Here is a 9,352-nt window from a genome sequence, read left to right as displayed (position 1 = left end):
GCGGACATCTGGGCGTCTTAAAGACGACATATTGCAACATTTTTGCAACGACATCCGCGACGAGTTTGCAACGTCTTTACGACGTTGTGTGCTACTTGGGTAAGAACTTAAAAACTGGAAATGAGTAGAAAATTAATGCTACTTACAGCATTTATCAGAATTTTATATCATAATTAATTAAACAATTTTAATAGAGGTAACCACTCATCTTTCTTTTTCTAATCTTTTTTAGAGTACACTTTTTCATAAAAAATTACCGATAAAACTTTGCGAAAAAGATTAATCAATTTGTAGGGTTTATATTTATTTTAACTAACATTTATTTTAAGTTTAAACTATCTTTCCTGTCAAGCCTTACTTTCCCCTGGAACTGCCAATGCCAGAATATGTAAATTTTAGTAGAACGCGCAAGGATTCAAATTATCAGCGGAAGTATTATGATTTAAATAGAGAGGAAACGAGTTCGGTGTGTGATATTCTTACTTCACGAGCGCGGAGGTAGTTAGCGAGAAATTGAAGAACCCCGCGTTTCGGCCTATGTGCTTGGCGGGAAGTAGTGTTAATCGTTCAAGTGAGCTTCAAGTCTGCTGAATTAGCAGCGGTATTGTAAAACGCGGTGAGTTAGTTATTTTAGAGACCCTCGTATTTAGAATCTTGTCTTTAGTTTCTTTTCAGGTTATTATTTTTATTTGACCGCCAAGTAGGCGCAGTCTGTGAGCGTCAAGAGCACGCAATTGTAATTTATTACGTTGAATAAAAAGGGACTTAAACCCTTCACAAGATTCTGTGTTTTATACAGTTTTCACAGTCACTTCTTGGTTGCGTGCAAGTTGGAGGCGCGCAACGTTACAAATTAATGAGCTTTATTAATTAACTATATAAATTTAAAATTCTGTTAACTGCTATACCTAGTATTATTCTTCTATTCATTTTTCAGTTTTTGAATACTTAAAATCCTTTCTTATTTTTTCAGCAAAAATTTATTAGTTGATTCAAAATATGAAATATGGAAGAAAAATATTCCTCATTCCTTCTTGTGCTCACAAATCATTATGCGAAATTTTAAGGACTGAAAACGCATGCCTGCGATGTTATCGCGCATTATTTTTTACCACGATATCTTCGACGACGATGTTTTTAACCTGCGAAGTTTTCGGATTGCTTTATTTTCTCCCCCGATATTTTGTACGACTAAGTTTTCGCTTTGCGCTGTTTTCTCAGCGATGATTTCGATGGATACCATGGGTAAGCAACAGTTCCGAAATCTCTGTGTAATAGGCTACTTCAAAATACCTTTCAAACCTTGGACATTGGTTGCCTAACTGTTGCAAGAAATTGGAGATCGACGTTCTTCCCTCGAATGTCACAACGGGTTTCATGGATGCCCGCACGTTATCTACCAGTAAGCCAACCCTTCCATTATGTTTATAGAAGCCGGTAGGGGGTCTGCGATGTGGATGAGGCAAGCTCAAATGTCGCTTGACTTCAGGCCTTTGATTCGGATTTTTACGGACGCCACTTGTAAGATCATGTCTTCTTTGCTATCATGCAAGTTGTCTGATCTTAGTAGTAAGCCTGGCGAGGCGTGAAGAGTAATAACACAGGGAAAAGGTGTAAATATCCCTTTTTGTTCTAAAACTCTTTGACAAAAATGCACTTATTTCGTGCTCACAAAACACCGACTACTTGCGGTGAGATCTTAAGGCAAATTTAACAATAAATTCGAAAACGTAAAGAGTAGACTACACAATTTACTCAGGCTGACTCAACAACCTACTCGGCGACAGACTTAATAAACGGCCGGAATGTGTAGCCCCAACTAAGATTATAGCTGGAAGACATATCAGCAACGTGCGCTAACTAGCGAAATCCCGTTCTGTCTGACATTCGCGTTTCGCCTGTTTAAATACTTTCTTTGCCTAACTTAATTTGCATCCTAGCGAGGAAATGCGAAGGGAAATAAGAAGTTCAGAAAAGACACTCAAATAAAAATAATTGGTTGTTCATTACTAAGGGAAACCCTATAAGCTCAATAAACCAATGTTTTATACAGGTACTTCAAGATAAATAGACGTTTCCATGATAAGAAATTAATTTGCTCCGCCATGTTTAGTGCATAAAAAAATTTAAATATTGCTACGATTTACTTCAACAATTATTATTGAAAATTTTAAATGCACATTAACCTCCAACTGGTGCCATAAGTCTCTTACTGAACAAACGGTATAGGGGTTATTTTGACACAACATTTCATTCAATTGCATAAACAATTAAAAACATAGTTTCTGAATTCTTTTTATTACCTTCTTTTCTGCCATTTTTTCATTAATCAGTAACTAATTTTAAATATAGTGTTTATGTACCGTCATTAAATCAACGCTTTCCATATTTAAGGACAAATATTCTTTTTGTCTGTCAATTTTTATTAATTTTAAGAAATGGGCCTAAACAAATTTATTCATTTAAAATCAACTCTATATAAATACAGTTCAAAAGAAGTATTAAATTAAATTACTATCATTTTATTTTCTACTCGATCTTAAAAGTGCTTATTTCTCGACTTTTAACCCTTTCCGGCACGCTACCTTTTAAAGTCGGAGTTTTGATTTAAAAAAAAAAATAAAAGTGGGCAGTCTAATTATGCTTAGAGGATTACGCAAGTAAAATTTTGTGAAGATAGCACTTATCGTTTTAATTCTGTGCGTGTGCCCAAAGTGGCACACTGATTGAATACAGCTTCGAAAAGAGTGCTGAAACGAGCATTGTTGTCAATGAACTGACCGATGAGATGCGGAGAAACAAAGAATACAGACTCTCAGTTGTCCTAGATTATCGGTGAACCCGGTCTGGGCACACCTAGAGTTCGCCGTTTAATTTTAGGCAAGATTTCAAGGAAAAAATTTTAAACTAATATAGAACAAGGAGTTTAGCATACAGCCAAAAAATAACATAGAAATTTCTTTTCAAACAATTTCTTTTATACCCTAAAACAAATCTGGAAGATTTCTTTGAAAAATGAGGGTCTTATAAAACTAAGCATGGCTAAAATATATGGACTGGTTTGTGTTGAGCTGTCATCTACTATAAATAAAGAAGGTTCAGAGAAGGGTTAAATACATTCCACGCGTACGAAGCTCGTCTGTAAAGGAAAAACAATATATTAGAAGTTCACAGATTTTGCATTCTATAACAGATTTCTTAAATCCTCAGATGGGAAGCACATCTTTGAAAATTTCTTTAAATTTTCTAATTAGTTTTATTATTTTATTCTTTCTCAAAATTCATTTAATTTAAAATCTCATTTCAGTACTCAAAACGACAATCTACGCTTTGCTTTTTAAGCATTATCCAGACATTTGTTTTGTAAAATTAAATTAAGAATTTAAAAAACCTTTCGTAAATGAGCGAAATAAAATATGTTTTCTTTAGTCTAGGAATATAGGTTGTACAAAGGGGGGGGCGATTACTACAAGACAATTCTTCAGTGGGTTGCTTATACCTATTTTTCAGAAGAATCCTTTTTTCTTGTCAAAAGATTCATCTCAATATTAATTTTTAATTCCTTTATTATAATCAACACGCATCTTATATCATTTATCTGCCGACCAGTAACGGGTGTCTAAATTCAACGAAATACCGATATTTCTACGCATGGTTCTAGTACCAACTGTTGAATAAGGGGGGGGTGAAATTTTAAGATTAAATTTAAAATAGGATTGTGAGATTATTTCTAGCCTTTGGAGTCTTATATTTGATCAAAAGACGTATATAAGAGATTTATTAGATTCAGTGGCATTAAAGGATAAATATGCAATGGAGTTCATGCCGGGGAATGTTCATATCAGTCTGGCCCAGAGCTCCCAGATGGCAGTCCTTCCGACTGACCGTTGGCTACGGAATTCATTTGCTCAATAATAGGATAGCTAGTTGTTGGAAAAAAAGAAAAAACGATCTGCGTAATTGGTTGTGGTGCTTTTCTCAACAACAGTCAACAAGAAACTGCTTTGAAATTGCGAATCATACAACCTAGATTATTTACCCTGATAAGCAAAGAGACCAAATTTCTGAAGAAATGTTAAACAACAAAAATACGTCTAAGAAACTCAAAAGATTGCGCAGGTTAAAATTCTTTAGTGGATTTTTTAAATGCAGAAAATGTATTGATATCTATGACAATATGGATTGAAAAAAAAAACGATTTCATTCAACGAACTTAGGAAAATTCAAAATCATAACTTTAATAAGTAATAACATTCTTCAGGAGATGGCATACAAAAGTGGCCGAAATCTTTCAGAAGCGAGACCTTCCTAGAATGGAATGAATAAGCAAATGCTATGGGGGCCACTAGGTTCTACGTTTCTCTATAAGCCACGATTATCATGTGGATAAATACGACGTGCTCCGGTTGTCTCAAGTGGTGTCTCTGCGGAGTCATTACGATAAAAACTCTGTAACTGTAGTCTGACTAACTGATATATTATCGCCGCGAATACCGCACAATTAGGAATACCGCACAAATTACGGGACTACAGTTCCGAGCCGCAAGTTTGTCAGGCTCGGAACTGTAGTCCCGTAAAGCGCCATTCACACTGGAGTTTATCTGAGCTAACGGAGTCAGTTTCGTGTGTCGACTAGCTCCGCTACACCTGCAGTTCAGATTCTTCAACTCGCTGCCCTATGGGGAAAATTGGTTTTAGAGATGGGTCGACTGTGTCAGTTGTCTCCGTTAGCTGAGATAAACCCCAATCTGAACGGCCCTGAGATGGTTGTCCGTATCCGTACAAGAATAGCCGATATAACTCGCATAGCGCGGCGTTTCCGGCGCGTGATAATAAATCCCAGTGGGCACATGACAGTAAAGAAGTCCAGACGGGCAAACTAAATGTCAAAAATGAGAGGAAAGGGAGGTAACTATGCATCATAAGCCAAAACAAAGAAAAAAATCCAACATGTGGAAACGACCGCAAAGAGTAGTGAGAAAGTGAAACTGGACTGCATGTTTGTGTTGAGCGTAAAATAAAAACAAATGCAAATCCTGACAGTCATAAAACTGAAATACGAACTTCCATCTGAAAATTATGCACGCATGCATGTATTAGAAAATATATCTGTTATACAAATACGATATACATATGAATATATACAAATAATATTAAACACAATACAAATAATAGGAAACACAATAAAAAATTAGCATAAATAGAAATTGCGTGAAGTGACAGTACAAATATAATGCTAAGTAGGGAAACTTGAGTCACTGGTGAGGTGGGCCGCGAGCGGTCTTATATTTGATTCTTCTGCAAGAATAACGTAGTCGAGAATATTTAGAAATATAATCATTATTATGTTCTGATTACGTTATGTTCACAATTTCTGAAAAAAGTCGTTCATCTTATGTAGGTACTCTACGACAGTTTCAATTTGCAGATCCTTATGAAGTGCGTTATTAGAAACAAGGAAGTGAGCATTTGTCATTACTCTAAGTAACGTATTCTGGATGATCTGCAGTTTCTTAAGATCCTTTTTTCGGACTGAAGCCCAGGCTGGCCATGCATATGCAAATATGGGCCTAATGATGGCAATATAAATGTGTCTTTTACAGCGCAGATCCAATTTAGAGTTTATATTAAGCAACGTTGTCAATCTTTGAATAACTCCCAGAGTTTTTCCTCGTACGTACTTTATATGTTCTTGAAGTTTTCAGTGTACTTAATTCCAAGGTAAGTCACTTTGGTGACTATTGAAACTTCAATGCTGAAGAGTTTTAGTTTAGTGGACGGAGGCGTTCTAGAATTTTGCTCTTGCTTGTGATAAATTAATGCTGATAAGTTTTAGCTACTATGAATAGTTAAGACTTATCAGCATTAATTGCAACTCTCCATTTTGTGCACCAATGCTCAAGGTGCGGCATGAAACTCTGGAGCTTAACTGCGAGATCCTGACTAGCCGACTTCACAGCAACCGCTGTGATGTCGTCGTAGCACCCAAGGAAGAAATTATGATCTGTGCTTGTTTTAGGTATGCCTGCCACATAGAATAGATAGATAATGGGCCCTAAATTCGAACCTTGAGGTACACCTGCATGAATCATCTTACTCTCGGTGGAGACTTTTCCAATATTGACAAAGAATCTATGTCCCATAAAGAACAAGTCTAGAAGAAGTATGAGATGTTTACTAAAGTTAAGACTGATGAGCTTGAAAATTAGCCACTCATGCCAGGCGCGATCGAAAGCTGAATGGGTTATGTGATGAAGGGAGGCAAAATGGGAGTGGGAGTGACTGTTGTCACGTGAACTTCTGTCAGCTGTCTGATTGGTTCATAAAGTCCTAAAAGGAGATGAACTGCATACGAAACAAAACTCAAATAAAATAAAGGAATAAATATACAAGTTGGACAAAATGGTTAAGTCTTGGATTATTTACAGTATGTACTGTCCAGAATGTTATAATTTCGTTCTGCAGGGTATTCACAGGGTATTAAATAGTTCAATAAAAAGTAATAAATATGCAAGTATGACATAATAGTTATGTCCTGAATTATTTGCAGTATGTACAGTCCAGAAGGTTTTAATTTCGTGCTGTAGGTTATTAACAGAATATTAAATAGTCCAATCTGTGGAAATCGTTGTCGATAAGTAGAGGAACTACAAGTCAGGTTATAAGATCTAGTCCATTTAGTCTACATAAACTAATCTATATCTTACTAATGAACCTGGCGAATTCTCGCCCAGGCGTGAAGTAATACCAGCACAGAAGAAGGGTGAAAATAACTCTTTATTATTTCCAACTATGAATAAAAAAGGCACGTTTTTCGTGCTTTACAGTAACACCGACAACTTGCTGTGGAACTTAACACTATTACACAAATCAATTCAAGTCTAAAAAGATTAGTGCTGGATTAGCACGTTAAGTTACGGCTACCTTAGACTGACTCGACAAACCTAACGGGCGTGACAATTATTCAAAATGGCTAAGGAGCGTATGAGCGTAAAAGCAAGATCAGAAACGAAACGTGTGCTGGCTAGCAAAAACACTCTTCGAATAAACTTCAAAATTCACCTGTTTAAATACTCACTTAACTTTAAATTTAAATCTTGGCAAGGAAATGCGAGGGTAATTTGAGGAGTTCAGGAAAGATAACAAAAATTTGAATAATTGGTTAAATAACTTCTGAGAACCCCTACAAGGTGACCTTGAAGAAGCTAAGAGATAGGAAGATGCGGTATATATGCAATAAGTCTATTTGTAGGCAATGTGGAAATGGGAAGGTTTACAGAGCCTTCCATTAATTTAGAATGGGTGAGCAAAAATGGAGTGAGATTAATTGCAGAAGAAATTTTCTATCGTGAAAGTGAAATTATTAAGGCAATGAAACAAAAACAAGAAACAAATTAAAAGTACAGTTGATAAAAAATTAAGAGAAATTAATTTAGAATAAAAATAAAGTTTACTCATTAAATTATAAAAGCAAAACAGTGGCGTAGCTAGAGGGGGGCATCTGTCCCCGGGCGCAGAATCCAAGGGGCGCCAAACTGATGTTACGACATTTTAGAATTAAATGTTTTCCATCCTTGGCAAGCAGTAGGGGGCGCGAAATTTTCAGTTGTCCCTGGGCGCTGAAAACCCTAGCTACGACTCTGAAGCAAAAACAAGTTAATTAAGTGTTTTTAAAAACGCGCAGGTCATCTAGTGTTATTTGATTCATTTTAGTTATATAATCTAGAGTAGGAATACTTTAGTTCCTTTTATGAATATTATTGTAGAATTTCTTAGCTAATTTTGTCATATAGTTTTTAATTTATGACACTTTGAACTCCTTGTGTATTGCGTTGTTACCAAGGGACCACATTCGTAATCTCCCTCAGTGTAGCCTTTTGCATATTTTGAAATTTATCAATATATATCTGATTGGCAAATTCCCATACAAGACAGACATGAGAAATTATAGGTCGTAACATGGTCTTATAAATGAGTAACTTTTAACTTTTATTTTCTATAGATAGAAAGGAGTTCTAGGAAATTAAGGGGTTATTTAGCACCTCGGAACTTGAAAGTTACGCGTGCATTGTGGAGCTTCCATTTCAACTTTCGGTCAAGAGTAATACCAATGTATTTAATGTGCTTAGCTCACAGGATTGCAATATCATACATATCGATGTTCTGCTCGATCTTTCTTCTTCTCGCGAGTAGACCTGTTTCCGATTTTTACACATTAATGAGGATTTTCCATTTCTGAAGCCGTAACTCTAGTGCATGAATATAGATTTGAATTGACTGAATGGCTGTATACAGGGGTGCATTTTTTGCAAGCATCTTAGTGTCATCTGCTAACATAGCTAGTGTCGTCTATGGGGTTTGTAGCGATCTCGTGAGCCACTCAACTTTCGCAAATTTAAAAGTGTTGGAATTCTTGAACCCAGCGCAAGGGAGCCCTTTTGCGGTAGTGGGAGAGAATTCGCATTAAAATAGACCCAGGATCGAATCCCACTCGTGCGTGGCAGCACTTTTCACAGTTGTTAATAGATGGCGACACGAGCAAAAACTACCGGGTCTCAAGCACCACGTGCTCGCTAAAGGTTTGTGGTATGTCGTTCGCCTAAATTATGAAATATATCGGTCCAAGTAAAGAACTATGGGGCACACCTGCTTGGATATGCCGTCTTGTGAGGTATATGCTTTTATAATGAACGATATAACTTCTATCATGGAGACAGAATCTGGAGATGTTTATGATGCATTTTGGGAAACCAACGTGATTAGTTTCTAAAACAGTCAATTAAACCAAACATGATCGAAAGCTTTCGATATATCGAAAGAAAAAAAAAAAAAGAACTCCACTGCTTTTTGGTGTCTTTCAAATCTTCAGCCGTTAGTCTGTAACACCGTAGAGCTGATGCTTTTTTTTGGAAGCCATGCTGCTGTGACACAATGATCTTGTTATAATCCAGAAATGCAATAATTCTTTCCAGCATAACAGCTTCTGCAATCTTGCTCAAAGTTGAAAGCAGGCTTACTAGTAGATATGATGCAAGATCAGCTAGAGGTTTTCCAGGCTTAGGAATAGGAGTAATGAGTGCGATCTTCCATTTCTCAGAGAATTACCTCAGCTGCAACATGGAATTCATGATATTTGTGAATCTGAAAAGCCTCAAGTGTCCGTCTGGCGAATCATCTTATTGTGGATCCTATCAACTTCCATTTTGTTGCTGATCCTATTTTGATTTTGTTTTCTCGGCACGAGTAACTTCATATGGTTTAATAAGAGGAATGTTGTTTGTGTATGTTTGTGAAAAATATTGTGTGTTTGTATAATTAACTGTGCATACTATGTCTGCATTTGAAATATTTT

This window comes from Stegodyphus dumicola, chromosome X2 (assembly GCF_044657685.1).
Source record: "Stegodyphus dumicola isolate Sdum_Otavi_A_Nest chromosome X2, ASM4465768v1".
NCBI classification, from domain to species: Eukaryota; Metazoa; Arthropoda; class Arachnida; order Araneae; family Eresidae; genus Stegodyphus; species Stegodyphus dumicola.
The sequence above is the reverse complement of the archived record's forward strand: the minus strand, read 5'-3'. Positions refer to the sequence as shown.